General features: G+C 39.0%; 1 protein-coding gene across 4 annotated transcripts in view; it reads right to left on the bottom strand.

The window, feature by feature from the left end:
• NEBL (nebulette) overlaps window positions 1-18,832 on the bottom strand; it is a 344,980-nt gene that overhangs the window by 143,971 nt on the left and 182,177 nt on the right. For 2 of the 4 annotated variants that reach the window (XM_055331424.1, XM_055331425.1), the window contains exons 3-4: window positions 17,851-17,930; window positions 13,497-13,649 (exon numbers count right to left, since the gene is read on the bottom strand). The exons of the other annotated variants lie outside the window; for them this stretch is intronic. The gene's annotated coding sequence lies outside the window, so the exon portion shown is untranslated. The remainder of the gene's footprint in view (window positions 1-13,496; window positions 13,650-17,850; window positions 17,931-18,832) is intronic. 4 annotated transcript variants of the gene reach the window in all.

The raw sequence follows: 18,832 nt of genomic DNA, 5'->3' as shown, positions 1-18,832 counted from the left end.
AAAAACCTGATCCCCTAACATTTCAGCCTAAAACCAGCTAACCAAAATTTTACTGGGAAGATGTTACTCACACATGACAATTCTCAATCCCTTTCAAACAGCTGGTAGATTGCAAATTCCTCAGCAAAGAAATGCAAAAAGAGAGAGAGAGAGAGAGAGAGAGAGAGAGAGAAAAGGAAGAAAGAAAAAAAAAGAAAGAAAGAAAGAAAGAAAGAAAGAAAGAAAGAAAGAAAGAAGAAAAAGAATAATTTTCAACACATCTTTAAACCGCGAAACTGACTTTCAGAATCAACTCTGTTTTCTTTTGGCCTACCATAAAATGAAAACATAGGGGTCTGGAAATTTACCAACAAATAAGTTTATAAATTAAAAGAAACATTTTGCCAGTTGAACCTAATGAATAAACAAAGCAGAATCGGAAGTATGAAGAGATCAAGGAGCGATTTTCCTCTAGAATAACAAAAATATGGGGTAGAGGTCAGTAGATCACCAAGCAGTGAGGACTGTCAATCCCTAAACTCCAAAGCAGTATCATGGAATGTCCTGGCCTCCTACGGGAGGTTCTTTAGCTTGCCTAAGGAGGCTGGACCCCAGAGACTGAGGTTTCCAGCCTGGGGAAGATGCCAGAACCAGAATCCCCTGATATGTCATGGACAAGCATATCAACAGTGATCCTGAGAACTTGAAATTAGAACTACCTCCCACCCCTTTTTTGTCATCTTTTACATTCTTATACACAACCTAAAATCAGCCAAAAAACTCCTGCACTGATTATGCTGATTATTTCTAGAGGTCAGATTTGAGCTAAAATAAGAAAAGAAAGAAAATATTTCTGATAAAATTTATTTCATTACTAGCAGCATGTTTTTTGTATTGGCAATATATTAGAATAAATGCCCTTTGTAATAACTGCCACATATCCTAAAATACTGTTTTCTACAAATTGCATTGCTGATTAAAGAAGCTTCAATAGACTTGTCATTTGCATCTATTAAATACACTTAAATAAAACTATTTCATTTGTCAATATTAGTGCCAGTGCTATTTTTCTACATGCCTTTTCTAGTCATAGAAATTTTGTCAAAAGGACAAAAGTTGAAAACTGTAACCTCAGCAATCACTAACTTTGGGGACTTATCCCCTGGTACAAATGTTCATGCATATGCATATTTTTATCACATACTCAAACAGATGCCCTTGCATTGATTTGAATACTTGCATAAATATTAATGTGTACAAATGCTTGCATGCAGAAAGCCCATTTATGAAATATCCAATTGCATAAATTAGGAACATTAGATACTAACTGCATTAACACTTCATAAAATACATGCACAAGTTTGCATGACAAAAAAAAAAAAAAAGGCACAATCCATTGGAAGAGGCCAGATTCTCGCAGTGTGTTTGCCATTCTGGAGTCACAAACTGGGAATCTCCACAAACTATTTGAAGCCTTCAGATTATTCAAAATTTTTACATTTTGATGTCTCTCTCCTGAGCTGAAAGGAATTAAATTCTTTTCTAGAATAAATTTATGAATTCTTATATATGACCCCAAAAGGAAATGCCAAATTTTTTAAGTCACTCAATGGCCTCAGAAACTAGCTTTTTCACAAATATGGCTCAAAAGTAATTTTCACAATATAGCACCCTGAAAACTTAACCTGTATACCATTATATTGTATGTTTGATTAATTCACAGTCACGGCAGGTAAATGTAAACTTTTTAAAAATTACAAAAGAAAATACACCGAGAATAGATGGATGGTTACTAGAGGCAGCTGGTAGAACACAAGCCAAATGGGTGAAAAGGGTCAAAAGGTACAAAAAATTCTGTGTCTAAAATAAATAAGTCCTGGGGAAGTAATGTATAGAATAATAGCTACAGTTAACAATACCGCAGAGAAAAAAATAAAAAATAAAAAATAGAATAAAATAAAAAAAAAAAAACAATACCGCAGAGTATATTTCAAAGTTGCTAAGAGAGCAGATCTTAAAAGTTCTTATCACAAGAGGGGCACCTAGGTGGCTCAGTCAGCTGGGCATGTGACTTGATTTCTCTTCAGGTCATGATCTCAGGGTTGTGGGATGGAGCCCCAATTTGGGCTCTGTGCTAGGTGTAGAGTCTGCTTGGATTCCCTCTCTCTCTCCCTGCCCGAGCCCCTTCCCTCTGCTCGTGTGATGTGTGTGTGTGCACACACATGCACACACATGCACTCTCTCTCTCTAAAATATTTTAAAAAGTTCTTGTCACAAGAAAAAAAAATGCAACTGTGTGGTGATGGATGGTAACTAGACCTACTGTGAGGATCATTTCATGATATATACAAATATCAAATCACTATGTTGTACACTTGAAACTAATATGTTACATATCAACTATATCTCAGTTGAAGAAAAAGAAAATACAATAAAGCCCCATAGTTTAGTAAAGTTGGACACAACAGAATTGTCCATTGGCAGTTGGCCCCTGTCCTCCAGCAAGCTCCAATTTTCAAACGGGGACAGGCTTCTTACCTGGGGAAACAGGTACTGAGGAGATAATTTCCTAGAGACTATGTGAGTCTTCTCAGTTCAGTATATGGTCAACTAGGAATGATATGAGTTTCATTTTCTTTACTTTTGTACTTTTTGCAACAGTACAAATTAATTCAAAAATATTTTTTTCATTAACTTTGAAAAAAAAAGTCAAGTTTGAATTTCACACTTGAACTTTTGTCCCTTCTTCATCATATTATTATAATGTCTCACTGCCCACTTTAGATTCGGCACCCAGTGTCACCTGTGACTGAACTGGGCTTGACAGGTCTACAGACCAAAGAAAAAAGAGTTCTCAACTCAAGTATTGCTTCTACTACAGAGAGTGCCTATTTCTCCCTGAGGCTCAAATCCAGCTCTTATAAGAACATGGCGAGCATTTAATTTTTTTTTTTACAGATTTTATTTATTTATTCATGAGACATACAGAGAGAGAGAGGCAGAGACACAGGCAGAAGGAGAAGCAGGCTCCCTGTGGGGAGCCTGATGCAGGACTCGATCGCAGGACCCTGGAATCATGACCTGAGCCAAAGGCAGACACTCAACCACTGAGCCACCCAGGTGCCCCATGGTGAGCATTTTAAAGGCTGAATGGACACACAAGGCATGTGGTACCGTGTAACCTCCTCCCCGCCCCCACCAACTATAAATTCGCTTTGAACAGCGTCAATGGTGTTGGTCACTCACTTCACCTTGTGCAGGCATTTTGTCATTCCACATCACCACAAGAAGAAGGGTGAGCATAGTACAATAGGTATTTTGAGAGAAAGAGAGACCACATTTACTTAACTTTCATTACAGTATATTGTTATAACTGTTCTCTTTTATTATTAGCTGTTATTTTGTTGTTAGTCTCTTACTGTGTCTGCTTTATAAATCAAATTCTATCATGGGTATGTATGCATAGGAAAAAAACATTATATATATATATATATATATATATATATATATATATATATAGTTCAGTACTATCAGTGCTTTTGGGGATCCTTGGGGGTCTTGGAATGTATCCCCTGCAGATAAGGGAGGATTACTCTATCTCTGCCTAATCTACAAGGACAGAGTACCAATAAGAGGTTTGTGACGGGGACCGCTAATGGCCACCAATTCTCACTTTTTTTCTTCCTCCTCGGCCCCCTGTAGCCAAGCAAGTCCACACAATTAAATTCCCTCCTGTGGAATGTGGATGGATGTGGGATATGCAACCTCCAGACCCAGTCCCTGTAGCCTCTCATGACCCACCATGGTTCCTCTCTCTGACTGCATGCTAGATGTAGCTCATCCACTGGAGAATTCTCAGGCCCAGGGGACACGAGAGACCCACATCACTGAATGACTGCAGGAAGCAGGGCCCCTAAACCACCCTGTCTGCTGCCAACCCGCACTGGCTGGGGACATGAGAGAGAAATAAACCCCTGTTGTGCTCAGATCTGAGGACCATTTATGTCAGCAATTAACCTATTCTGACTTATGGACGTCAGAGCATACAACGTACCTCGTATTTCCTTAACAGACTAATCTCTGAGGCATCGCAACGCATCTCTGCTAGGAGGCAAATGGAAGGAGAAGAGAGCGAGGAGTATGGCAAAATAGGTCAGGGCCTCATTAAGAGTTTTGAGTGGAAATGAATCTGGAAATAAACTTACGTGCTGTGCAGCAGTGAGGCAAAATGCCATGCGATTTTATTTATTCATTAAAACATTTATTGGATGCTAATACATGCCAGGCACTATGTCTGGTGCTGAGGTTAAAAATACGACTGGCCACATTCCCTGAGCTCAGGGAACCACAGTCTACCTGGCTGGAGAGAAGGAAAATTAAATCCATCCTTTGCCACAGGGCAGTAAGGGCCATAAAAGTCGCCCTGTGGAAGCATCTACAATCCTCACTCAGATGTGGATTCTGCGTAATACACAACATGGTTATCCGTAACAAAGGTCACCAAAAAACTCATTCCTGAATGAAAAAGAACAGAAATTCTGGATCTGCCAAAACTGTGCTAAACATGACGAATGGCCACCATGAGCACACAAGTAACACAAATATTAACTAACGCTGTAGATGATTATCAGCTTTTCTTTATCAAAGTCACTGAGCATTGCCCAGAAGAACACAGATTACAGGCCTGGGGACGCCCCCAGTGAGCAAGCCCCACTGCAGTGATGATGTGCCTTAAAATATCTATATCGCCTGAAAATTGCCATGGACAACTGACAGATCTCCTCCTTCAGATCAAAAACTGAATCTGGAATCTGTGCCCTTTAATGAAGCAGAAGCAGAATTTAAATGTTAGCTTCTACCCTTTCAAGTTAAAATACAGAATTGCGACAGAAATATAGGTTCTCCTCCATCTTCCATCCGTCTCCTTCATCCTATTTAAAGGCTGACATTTAAATACCTTGATGTTTATCCTAATGCTTGTGAGGAAGCAAGGCATCATTAAGGATTTCTCTGAAAATCACTGGGTACTGAGCCTAAATTGGGAAACAATTCATTTGCGAACTTGTAATAATATGTGTTGTACCAAGCTGCATTAATGAGAATTTTTTTCACTTTGAATACATGAGAATCATTAAGTCGGTATGCTTATTCTCATTAAAAGAATCAACTTCTATGCTTTTTGGTGAAAATCTTATAAAGGATATTAGCTCCCAGGAAAAGTTTGCAACCTGTTTAATGATGACATTTTATACAAAACTGTGACTGGCAGTAATCAAAATAATGTTACTTCAAGGAAGTCCAAATAAAATAAAATATATTGTTATAAATGGCAATCAATTTGAAGGCTGGAAGTACTATTCCTATTTCTCCAAAGACAAAAGGAAGTAACTTCTTAAAACATTTTTGTGCCAAGATCGTGTCTCAATTCCAATTTATTTCATAGCAATAACAAGACTATGAGTTCTTAAGCACCATGCCAAGTGTTTTAACTACAAATAAGAGCGAATATGCAATTCTTATAATAATCCTACAAGGTATGGATTTTTTATTTATTTGCAGATGTGGAAATTTAGATATGGGGAGATGAATGAGGTGCCTATTACTCTGATGCTATTTTTTGAACCTCTAAAATTTTCTATTTTTCTGCCTCTAAAATCAGCTCATAAGGCCCAAAAGTCCGAGGACAGAGAGCAGAGAGCCTAAACAGCAGGTAGGAATGATGAAATTGGCATAAGTGGAATCCAAGCTCAGGTCTACCTGTCACAACGGTCCACGTCTCTGCTGGCCCAAGTCACATCGTTGACCGTGTGTATTCATTCCTTCACCTCACTAGACGGTTAGATCTGGCCTAAGAGCAAGAATTAAGTGAGGGCTTAAATCTGATTGACAGCTTCTCCTCTAGTCTACAAACATTTCAAAGAGCAGAAAGCCAGCTGCCTCTCCCTTGGCAAGTTCCCATTGAATCCAAATAAATAATGCAGTGTTTTCTGTGTTTTAATTTTCTTTAGGATTACTGTTCATTGTGGTTTAATTTCTGCCTGTTCTAATTATTGCACATCCTGTCCTTCAAAATGACCTTGTAATCCAACGTTGTCCAGACTTCGACATCTTCCCACCTTATGAATGAGGTTAGGGTGACTCCTTTTCGGGACCGCAAATATCAGTGCATCTCAAACCATTCTTTTTAAAAGAACAAAACCCTAAGGAAGACAAAAAAACTGGATCTTTCATAAAGCATGGCACATTTTGCCTGGTATTAATTCCCATTTCAAAAGATAACATTTTGGGAGCCTCAGGAGTAATTACCACCACTTGGCTTTCAATGTGTGATCTGGAGGGATTTGGGAGGATCTGCCAAGTACAGAGCAGCCAGTGACAACGCCCGCTCTTCCCTCCCCTACACCAGGGCACACGCAGTTCCCTGACTCTCCCAAGCCAGACTAAACTGCTTTCCCCGTGTTTCTCAATCACATTTTCATAAAATTATAAAAGGCCGAAAAGGAAAGCCAATCACCCTTCTGTGTACCCATCTCGGTGGGGAGAGCTCGATCCCCTATTTTTGCATAATGGTGACTTTCTTCTGCGTCACACAAAGGGCTTTTCCATCAGGCTTTCACTGATCCTCTCAACTTAAAATAAGCATCAAATGTGATCATACCCATTTGAGAAACAGGCGAAAAGAGGCATAATGATTGAGATATAACGCTCTGCTAAAATAGGTCATTTTAAAAGTCGAAAGAGCCTTAAGACTTTCTTATATAATCCATATATTGTAAGAAGTTATTTCTTGTTTCTTACTCACATAGCTTGCTACAATTCAAAATTCATTTCCTTTGCTTTTGACTAGGATCTAGTCCTCAATTCCTTACACACATAAAACTAAGTCATTCAAAACTATTCAACTACTAGGATTTTGTTTCTGTGCATTCTAACGTTAGGACTCAAACGCAGTCAAAGGTGAATGGTCTCAAACAGGCATCCTCATAAACTACCAGAAATATTTCTTCCAGACAGTGTCCTGAGGATAACAGGGAGTCCGGAGGTCACCTCTTCGACCATATGCCTGCCCTATATCGTGATCTGTGCTGATCAATGTCTGTCACCTCTGGCCTGTTCAATGAGAAAAAGGCAGTTACATTTTTGAGTTAAAATTAGCTGCATTCTGGTGTGTCATCTAACTTTTGGAAACGTTGCCAACAAAGCAACAAGGTTTAGGCTTAGCCTTTATTAAAACATAATAATAAGTTTACGAGAACACCCCAACCACAGACATTTTAGTGAACTGAGATTTTTCTCTCCGTATTTGTATGGAACTATTGTAGCATTTGCATGCAATGCTAAAGGCATACATATTTATATGGGTTTACACTCTCAGACCTGCCAACCTGACATTGTGTCTGAGACTAGCCATCCCAGGCTTGTATCACAGTTGGGGCGTGAACACACCACTGCCCTATTTACATACCATACAGACACCTGTGTTCAACGTTTGTCATTCAATTCTAAAGCCATGCAATAAAACTGCTTAAGTTTTTTTTTTTAATTGGCATAGCATAAAAATAGAGATACCAGAACTCATTGTTTTCCTCTTTTATTCTTCAAAAGCAGACCCTGGCAAATGCTAGCGCTATAACCATCCCAGGCCCGACAGCCAGACATAAGATCCCATGGAGACAATTACAGTGAAATCTTACCTAGAGAAGGGCCATGATGACAGCAAGCCTACATACACCACTCCCAACATTTATACAAACAGTGACCCTAAAATCTGGTGTCATTCCCTTACTAAAAACAAACAAACAAACAAAAAAACCTTTCAGGTACTCCTCAGCATCTTCAGGATAAAAACATCACTCAGAGTTCCTAAAACGTATCAAGTACTTTCATTCTCAACTCCTTATCTACAAGTCCCCCATGCCGGATGTTTTTGCCACCCACCATTCACCATCACTTCTTTCTCACTTGCTGCTATCTCTATCCATTCTTAGAAACTCATCTCATGCCACCTTCTTGTGTAGGCCATTTGTGACTACCACCAAACCCCAGCAAGGGTTAGGTGCCTGACTCTGTGCTGCCCAGATCCTGAAACCACACCTCTCTCTTAATACCCTTACAAGAGCTGTGTTAGGTGTTCTGGGCTAAGGAGAGACCTAGGCTTCAATCTTCTATCCTCAGCTCCTGCAAGAGTCCCAAGCACAGAGCAGGCCCCTTCGGACGAAGAAGGGAGGACAAGAAAGGTATATATATCCCAAAGGGGAAGCGCATCAAATCTTAACATCAAGTACCGAAGGAATAACTCCCATGCTCACCCTGCTGGGGGCAACGCAAAGCTTTTCTGGATGCCAACACATAAAGAACATTTGAATGGGAGGTTCTACTCATAAAGTTCTGTATTTGGTATTAAGAAATTTGACACTTCTAAATTTGGTCCTACTATCACTCTGTGACCTTCAAAATGCCATTTAAGGATAAGTCAACTTCTACATTAACAACAACAACGACAATAATAAATCCTATCTTTTGCATTTTCTCTATGGCACAATGGCTCCTGATATCACATATAAGCAATGATCCTAAAATTCTGGTATGGAGGAAGAATCTTGCATTTTGAAATTAGGGGGGAAAAAACCTGCACTCAAATCCCAGCTCTGTTCTTTATTGGCTGTATGTGTTAAGGCAACTTGTCTGTTCTCTCTGAGCTTTGTTTCATCTGTGCCATGAAAGTAGTGACAATTATTTCTAGGGATTGTCCAGAAAAACAAATGAAATAAATGTGAAAGACTGTGCCCAACACAGAGTGGCCTTCCATATGTTTGTTCCCATCCTTGTCCACTATTCAGAGAGTTAGGTGTCATGTGAGCACAGACAGGGGTGCACAGTGACACAGAGATTGCCATGCTCCTACTTGAGCCCTGAGCTGCTAAATGAGCATAAGCCCTTACAAACTGTGTGCTTTAATGGTACAAGAGGCCAATCGGATTTTCTCCAAGATCCATGAATTGCCTCCATGTATGGCAACTAGATTTTCATGCTGTCTTTTCATCATTTCACTATGAAAATCTGTGTTTTCAAGATGCTGTGACTCTTGTGTTGCTGGTAGTTCTCAGGGGAATGAGTTATAAACCTAAGGGAAACACAAGGGCTTTCAGAATCTTCTAAAATTGTCTATTTCTTAAGCTGGGTAGTGGGTAAATGGATGCCCACTTTATCACTATTCTTTAAAGTCTCCATAAGGTTCTCTGTGGACGGTTTTGTATCTGTGATATATTTCACAACTTAAAAGGGGGAATGCAGTCTTAATATTGAAAAATCCCAGGCATGGACATTACCCTGGCATTTACTAAGGATAATACCACTTGAACTGATTAAGTTTTTGAGCCACTGATAATATTTTAGAGGATTTATGGTTTAATACTTAAAAGTTCCTTTTTTTTGATGCACCTTGAAAGCCAAATTCTGAAGGCCTGCAAATTTCACGCCACCATGCCACCAATGTGACTCAAAGAGTCAAGCATCCAAAAGGAAAGGCACCCAGATTACCCAAAAGAAGACCCCTGTTCTAAACCCAATTCTTTACTGACAGTGAAGCTGCAAGCAAACTTCCAAAGTATTCAGAAAGTAAGTTGAGATACTACTTTACTTAACACCCTCATTTTGGATAACTGCAAGTCAGAGGCTATTTTATGAAGACACGCTAAGTGCTGCCAAACTGAGACTGCTTTCTTCTTCTCATGCCTTCTAGCTGTACATTTTTTACCTCCAGTGTTTGGTGCATTTATGCCAAGTTAAAAAATAATTTAATCATTTAACTTTGAGGATATTAATAGTAATAATCAGTAGTAACCCAAGGAGGGATCTACAAAAGTAAATTCAGTGCTGATAAGGTGAACAGTATTACAACTGTGTCATGCTCTGCCATTAACAAATCAGTCACAGACATTTGTACTGAGAAATCACACACACACACACACACACACACACACACGAGGTGTCAGGAGACGAGCGGGTAACTGTGTAGGCAGCAGATGGGAGGACTGCTTCATAAGCACATGAGCACATGCTTCGTACCAAAGCGAGGTAAGGGCCCCTCAAAATACAAGAGAGTTCGGTGAACTTATCCAGAAGCCAACAATCAGAAAATCTAACAACCATCCATTTTCAGGTTAGGTGTGTGTACTATGCTTTAGAGTTTAGCATTATTGGTATTGGTTTTATTTATTTCATTTAAGGGGAAGCCCCATAATCTCTGTGGAAATCAGAAGCCTTCAAAGTTTATAATCTAATCCTAGAAGCATAAACCGTAATGGAATGGAGGATGAAGCAATGTAAATAATTTTGGCCAGGGCACCTGGGTGGCTCTGTTGGTTAAGCATCTGCCTTTGGCTTATGTCATGATCCTCAGGTCCTGGAATGAAGGCCTGCAGTGGACTCCCTGCTCAGCGGGGAGCCTGCTTTTCCCTTTCCCTCTGCTCCTCCCCTCTGCGTATGCTCTTTCATGAATAAACAAAAGCTTTAATAAATACATAATTTTGGCCATTCTGTCCTTCCAGACTTTTGTTAAGTATTCCACAATTTTTCAACCAATAACGTAAAACCTATGATCAAAATGCAATATGCTAATCAGTTTAAATAAGCCAGTGATGAGGTTCATTCAATTATATAAGTAACATTAAATTCATTGTATAATTTCAGAAAAATGGTTTCCCTCCTTAAATAATGATGAACAATACTTAATCATTTTAACATGTCAAATGCCTTATTCTGGCAAAACAAAGATGTGAAATAAAGTTATGGAAATGTTTATGGTATATGCCCAGGAATGGGCTGGAGCAACTTTTGGGGAAAATGAGGGAACTAAGTGGTTAACTGCCAGCACACACACTCATGCTAGAGGACACAAAAAGGTTCACAGCAGTTGTTAAATTCATTTAGGGAAACTCACTTTATTTTTCCAGCAGAGCTCTCACCAGCTAATCTGTATTACAACCTGCAGGAGTCTTAATATTCTCAGCAGGATCAAGATTCAGGCCACACTGATTCAGCTATTTAATCTTGCAAGAGAACAATATTTGGCAGGAAAAGCCCCCACAGCACTGAGGGGACGTCCCAGAGGTTCGCTGTTGGCACCAATTGGGCCAAGAACACCAAAGGTGGAAACCAAACAGAGCAAACCAATGTTTACCACTAGCTTTCAGTAAGTAGCTCTCTGCTCAAATGTGCACGTGCATTCGACATACGTATGCAAAACATACATATCACAGGCATCTATGACTTTCAGATACATGTATATTTTTAATAGACAAAATGTTTTCTCCATATTTTGGATCTAGTCCTGAAAGATTTTAATTGAAAACTATCGCTATAGAGGATGGGAGTATGAAAGAGATGAAGAAAAATGATCAGAGTTTTACTTTGAAAAGTTTTTTTAAATTTTATTTATTAGAGAGAGAGAATGAGAACGAGCAGTGGAGAGGGACAGAGGGAGAAGCAGGCTCCCCGCTGAGCAGGGAGCCTAATGCAGGACTCAATCCCAGGACCAAGGCATCCCAGGATTGGGATCATGACCTGAGCCAGGGACAAATGCTTACCTGACTGAACTACTCAGGCGCCCCTACTTTCAAAACTTTTCAACTTCTTAAGTACTGAAAACCAAAATGCAGGGAACATGTGTCTGAACTTTTAAATGTATGTACATATTTATTGATCTTCTTCACCACCCTGAAATTAATAAGCTGATCGATACTCTTCTATAAATGTGCATTTTTTACATTTTATATGTAATCTGTGGCTTGATTAATTTTGAATGATGGTTTCTGGACACACATACTGACAGGCAAACAGGGAAGAGAGAAAGCAGACAGAGGGAGAGTGGCAAATTTAAAAAGCAAAATTGACAACTATTATACAAACGAACAGCATGAATCACTATTCAAAAAATGACTCAGTAAAATTCTTCAAAAACTATTTGAAAGTAACGTTGGCAAGGTTTCAGTTCCTTTACTTCCCAAAGCTGGCTAGTCAGTTATCCCTCTGATAATAGCACAGTGCTTCCCTCTATCAAGCACTTATCATCCTCTGTGGCAATTATCTGCTTGCCCATTAGAGGGTAAACCCAAGCTCTGTGGGGTCAGGGGTCATATCTATCTACTTTATTTCTCATTATGTCCCCTGATTCCCAGCAAAGTGCCTGGTGTGTGGTAAACACTCAAAACTGTTTGTTAAGTCAGTAATTGTTTTCAAAAGTGGTTTCTTTTAGCGATTTTTTTTTGTTTTATGGATACCAAAATATGCATATTCGAAAATAAGATACCACTCTTTCACCGATCTTGCCTCAATCTACATCATTTCAGTAATGGTGTCCCCCTCAACACTGACAAGTAGATGCGAGGTGCTCTGAACCTTCTCCTATGCCTTCCTTCCTTTGCTCATCTCAACACCATTTCTCCCTCGACCTCACCTAAGACAACCCTGCTCCAGTGAAAACCTTCCCCAGCCACTTCAGGTACCATAGCAAGAGCATAAACACATGCAAAATGTGATTCCTCGTTTTTTCTGCCACCAAGGGGGCCGTATACAATCTTATGTCCACAGTAAATGTCCAAAGAACAAACACATGCCCTTATGTAAGATACTGTGAGGGCCACTTCCACTTCTATCCTATTCACTGTAGTTCAAGCACCATGTTCTGGAAGATTCAAACACGAGCAGGAAATGCTGCTTGCCCTCAATGTTCTCATCATAATTACACAACAAAAATAAATGTTTAAATCACTTGGTTTGGGGGAGGTCAACTCCCACTATCAAAAATAACAAGTGTTAAGAACAGAATGATTTTTAAGGTTTTTCTTCTTTAATTCTTTTTTCCACATCTCTACTTTATTTCCTAGTTTCCTAAACAGACAAACTCTGCCACTTTCATTGTTCTCAGAATGCCATGATACAAAAGCTCAATTCAAACAAATCAAAAGTTGACTCTGTTATAGTTAATACAGCCGCAAGAGGAAAAATTAATCCTAAATATGAGCAAACAAACAAAAAAATGATCATCATTTCTTGTTTCTTGTCCTTAGAACCAAGCCTGGGGGTACTGCATAAAAGCAATAGGCCCCTCAAACAGAAATTTAGACATCCTTTTACAAACAGCATTGCATATGATTCTGTACAGAAGACAAAAACGGCTATAGAGCAGCCCTGACAACAGTGAAAGAAAAGGAAGCTACAGTAGAAAATATGAGCAAAAAATAAAGAAAAGCAATTTTCATGACATAATTCTTCTAGGAAAATGGAATGCAAATTAGAGGACATATCTGCATATGCTTACAAAAAGAAAGGCATTCTTGCTTCTAACTTCCAATGGTGCAATTTTCTTTAATTGTATAAACTTGGCTTAGGCTACCAATGGGTTTTAATTAAATCTCTTTATAATGTCTCCTTTGATTCATGACCTCTTAATAAGTTAAAATGACACGCGACCATTATACTTATTAACTGGAAAAACAACAGGCTTTAAAACCTACCTGCAAAAATCCACTGAAATTATAATGATGTGGCATAATTTTTAATGACAGTTGCATCTGGGGACTCCAGAAATATATATATATAAGATTGCCAATTCTTCTTTACCATTCAGTATATGCTATTGAAGGTATTCCCAAAGAGTATCATAAAATCTGGAAGAAAATTCAGAGACTTTATAAGTTTTTAATTTGTATAATGCACTGGAAGTTTCATCACTGTTTAAAAAGCTAATCTTTATTCGACTTTCCCTGTGGCATAGGAATATTTCTTTTCTGTTGTCACACCTCTGCCCTCCTTTGCCCTCATGTCTGTCCAGGCCAAGCTGCTAGCACAGGACATGTGAAATCTATATTCTGAGCTCCATAATTCTACTGACACCTGGAAAACTTAAAAACATAATTACTACTGTATGCTATCTTTGTTTCTATAAATGACTATGTTCAAAACCACAAATAAAAAGAGGCTCACAAGGGCCAATTAAGGACTGGAAATAGGACCTGGAGGGATTTTTTTTTTTTTTAGTTAAAATTGCTCAATTTGAAAATAGAAAAAATTTAAAAACCAGATGTAGGAGTTTTCCTGGGATGGCAACAGGTGGTATAATCTACCTCCACTAAAGAAACTGACTGAGGGGGGCACCTGAGTGGCTCAGTGGTTGAGTGTCTGCCTTCAGCTTAGGTCATGATCCTGGGGTCTGATCCCAGGGTCCTGGGATCAAGTCCCTCATTAGGTTCCCCACACAGAGCCTGCTTCTCCCTCTGCCTACGTCTCTGCCTCTATGTGTTTCTCATGAATAAATTAAAAAAAAAAAACTGGCTGATGATAGTAGCCTATGATTACAAAATGTTTGTTACTTAATCATCTCCAAACTACCTATGATGTATGCAGACCATTTCTCATTTACACCCTGTTATGGACTGAATAGTGTTCCCCCAAAACTTGTATCATGAAGTCCTAAGCCCTAAGGTGACTGTAGTTGGAGATGGGGCCCATAAGAAGGTAATTAAGGTTAAATGAGCTCAAAGGCTGGAGCTCTGTTTCAATTCAACTGGTGTCCTTACAAGAAGAAGAGACCCCAGAGATCTCTTTCTCTCAGGCACATACATGGAGCAAGGGCCATGTGAGGACATAGCAAGATAGTGCTCTGTAAGCCTAGAAGAGAGATGTCACCAGAAATCAACCCCGTTGGACCTTGATCTTGGACTTTCAGCCTCTGGAACTGTGAGAAAATACATTTCTGTGGTTTAAGCCCCACAGCTCATGGTATTTGGTTATGGCGGCCTGAGCAGACTAATGCAAGTCCTATTTTTTTCAGGTACTTAGACACCAAAAAAATTCTCCAGCTATGACATTTTACAAAGGGGGCAGTCCTTGGATTTCTAGAACAGTGAAATTGTTAGATGTCACATTAGAAAGCAAATATTCCCACTTTGCCAAGAGAACACTGCTATAAACTTTTGATAAAACTATAGAAATCACTGAATGCTTAAGAGGAGAAGAGGCAATACTGTAGTAGACAAGAATTATCTAGAGACATTCCTGCAACCCAAGTAAGAGGCAGGTAGGGCCTACATAAAGGATGTGACAAGAAAGATAAAGTACATAGCACCATGATAGGCATATGTAAAGATGCAAAAAATAAATTGAAAAAGATGTGGATGATCTTCGTCTTCATGAAGCTAGAGCGATAAAATACGTAACAAGTGAAATGCTTATCAAAACCAAACTGTGGATGGTGATGTGTGGTGTGATGAGCAGTACAGCTAATGGTGCCATCGAACAAAGAACTCTCATGGTTCAGAGAGGAGAAAGATCGCTGTGGCTGGGGTCTGAGTGTGAGTTCAGGGTCATTTACAGACACTGTGGAAATTGTTCCAAACAAGAGAGGTGATTCATGCAAAAGCCCAGAATGGAGTAAGCTGTTCAGTCCTAAAAGAAATGGAAGGACAGTGTTGACAGCCAGCCAAAGAAAAGGTGAAAGATAATTTAGAAGCAGATCACAGAGGGTCCTTAGAGCCAGAAGGAAGGAGCTTTGGAGATGAGACTTGGTCTGATGCAGAGTGGAGCTCCAAGGGAAGCTCCTGGTGAATCCTAAGTAGGGTCTTCATGAAAGAAATATTTTAGACAGACTCATCTGGTGACTGTGTTGAAGATACAATGAAAAAGCAGCAGAAGGAGCCTAGAAGGAGAGAAGGCCAATCAGGAACTCTCTGCGGTAACCCAGGCAGGATAAGGGGCTGAACACAGGGGAAGCAAAAAGAAGGAAACATGGGGAAACAGATTTCACAAAAGAAGAATCTTTAGAAATGATGTGCTGGATCCTTAACCTCTGTTTCCAAGAAGAAGAAGAAAAAAGTCATGTGTGTTAATTCTTTTATTATGGTGACCCCTTCCCACCTCCCCTTCAGACAATCCCATTTTACAGCCACAACTCTCGTACTTGCCATGCACAAGTAATTACTGGTCTGGGACGTATTTGTTTCTTTAAGTGACTGTGGCTCAACAACAGAGGATAAAAAGAAGAGATCAACCTTTGAAGTTCTGCCCTAGGTGGAAAAATAAAGCAAAACCAGGTGTCAGGGAAACCACGGATTTGGACACGAGAAAGGACCAAGAGGTGATTTTCCGTACACTGTTCTCATGAAAGTCTAGGTATTCCTTATAGAAATACCTTCCCCGAGGAGAGTTGTCCAGAGGATCTAATTAGGCTGGGTACGTCAAAGTGTTTTGAAACAAATAAAGCATTCATGCATGTGTTCGGTATTACAAGGAAATAACGTGTTGTTGTCCTATCAGTTTCTTTGATGTATTCTATCTTTGCTTTAAAGATAATGTTACTGACCCACTGTTATTTTGGAAAACATGGGAGTCACTAAGGAAAGATAAGTTGGAGATAAGGTACAGACCACCAAAGTGACACATAAGTTCATACTCTGTGAAAATAGCAGCCCTCGAGGGCTGAAATCTAAATCACTGAGCTAGTAACTATCTGTTAGCTCATCTATGTTAATCAATCCAGTTATGAATTATTTTTTAAAAGACTTTATTTATTCATTCATGAGAGACACGGAGAGAGAGGCAGAGACATAGGCAGAGGGAGAAGCAGTCTAGCCTGATGCAAGACTCGATCCCAGGACCCTGAGATCACACCCTGAGCCAAAGGAGATGCTCAACAGCTGAGCCACCCAGGCATCCCAACCAAATTATGAATTATATTAAAAATACTACACTATTCTCCTTTCAAAGTAGACTGGAGTACTCAATATCAGAAGCTTTCATACACACATTTTGCATTGCTCATAAAACAGTTGTGCTTCTTGTGTAAGCAACAAAATTAACAAATATTCTAGGTCAACACTGAATGTCTCTCATATTTACCTTCCTCGCCTTTTAACAAAAACCTTCTTATATTTGCTGAATGGAAGAAGAATGAGAAATCCTTCTGTATCAGTTGTTCGGGCTCATATAAGACCTAATTGCCTCATACACTGTAATTTTGCCACCAGTTTACAATTAGCATGCATTTCTCATGCATGAGTTGACCCAATTACATAACAAATTTTGCCTTTGGGGATTTCTCTTGACTGCTTGTCTTCTGTCCACCATACAACTCAATTTCACACCGTCAGCAGCCTAAACATGGCCCCAGTCAGTCTCTGTCAAAATGATTTATTTAAATTACAAACAGAGACCAGATCCCTAGATAATCATCCCTACCCTCATGCTCACCCTTACACTCAACCTAACTTTGAATCAAATCTTTTAATAGCCCATAGACACTGCTATTCAATTATTAGACCATCTTTACCTTCAATAATCTAATATTTTTGAAGCTAACTCACAAGATTTCAGGGAACTAAATCATCAGTATCCATGTGAGCTTATTAATGGGCACATAATTTATTTTGCATTCTAAGAAGTCAATGAAAAAATATGTAGCTCTATCAAAAAAACTAAAAATAATTACATTTCAATATCAAATTACAGAGAGATTCTTTTCTCTATAATGCTTTTTAAAAAGGCTTCAATCCTAGCTTTTCTTGTGAAGCAAGTGAGCGTTTTATGAATGCTTCTGTTAAATTGAAAATGATAGTAAGAAAGGATATTTGGGAAATAGAAAAGATAACCAAAATTATACATACTGATAGGGTAAGGGAAAGAAACAGAGCAGGTGAAAATACTATTGTGTGTGGGCCAGTGATCTAAGGAAAGGGAGTTCTCAAGATTCCCACTGAAGCCAAAACACACAGGCACATTGCACGCACACGCACACACAAACACACACACAATTATTGCCTCTGTGAGTCAAGGACAGAAACAAATCTTGACAAATTACACAATGGTACACTTAACTGTTTCAGTCGGTCTATAAAATACAGGATTTTGTCATTTGGGGTTTTCCCCCCTTCTCCTTCAATGTATTTCTCCATTACCTAAAATAAATTAGAAAATAAACATCTAGATTTTATCTACAGCACAGAGATTGTAAAAGTCTCTTGGGGTTGGACTTTACCATCTTATTTCACAATTTATCTATAGACTGCCTCGGCTAATTAAAAGTGCAGCTTAAATTAGTGTGTAAACAGGGAGAATGAAACACATCAATAATCTTCTCAAGGTTGGGGACTAAGTCTCTTAGATGCCAGCAATGATTCTGTCCTGCTATCAGGCTGCAGGTACCCTGAAAGCATGCTTATATACTTGAAGGTGGTAACCACCTGAATTAGAAACAGCCTTTACAATTACCCACATGAGCTAGAGCTATGAGGACAACAGGAGAAAGGATTTTCAAAATGTCCAAAGGCACAGTATTCTTCAATACATGTCTGCGTGTTGTCCTTTAAGAACATTTCCCTAAAACATCAATAAGCCAAGAAGATGTGGAGCTTGACTAGGTCATTTCTGACATTTCTGAGTTTCTGCCCTAGAATTTGGCAGAGTGTGGGAATACACAATTAGACATTTTCTAGAATTGTGTGGAGATTTGTCTTGTTTTGTTTTGGAAACCAGTTCTGTTTATTTCCAACCATTCAGTAAATTTTGAAACCCTGACTCTTTTCTTATTCTTTCTGCAGCTATGACCAAGTGAGTAATGTAACAGAAGAATTTTAAATTGCAGCATTTAATAAATCTCCCAGATTCAATATGCTGTCATTACAGACCTCAAAAGAAAGAAGTCAAGGCTAAACCCATGCTCACACCTTTCATTACACACAATTTCAAATTTATGGTTGTGTTCTAATCCCACATCTCAGTAACAGATGCAGGCTGAGTAGGTATTTCCAAATGATTTCAAATCCTGCAAAATGAATATGAGAGTGGCAGAGAACATTTC

This window comes from Nyctereutes procyonoides, unplaced genomic scaffold (genome assembly GCF_905146905.1).
Source record: "Nyctereutes procyonoides isolate TBG_1078 unplaced genomic scaffold, NYPRO_anot_genome, whole genome shotgun sequence".
In the NCBI taxonomy this organism is placed as follows: domain Eukaryota; kingdom Metazoa; phylum Chordata; class Mammalia; order Carnivora; family Canidae; genus Nyctereutes; species Nyctereutes procyonoides.
The sequence above is the reverse complement of the archived record's forward strand: the minus strand, read 5'-3'. Positions and strand labels throughout refer to the sequence as shown.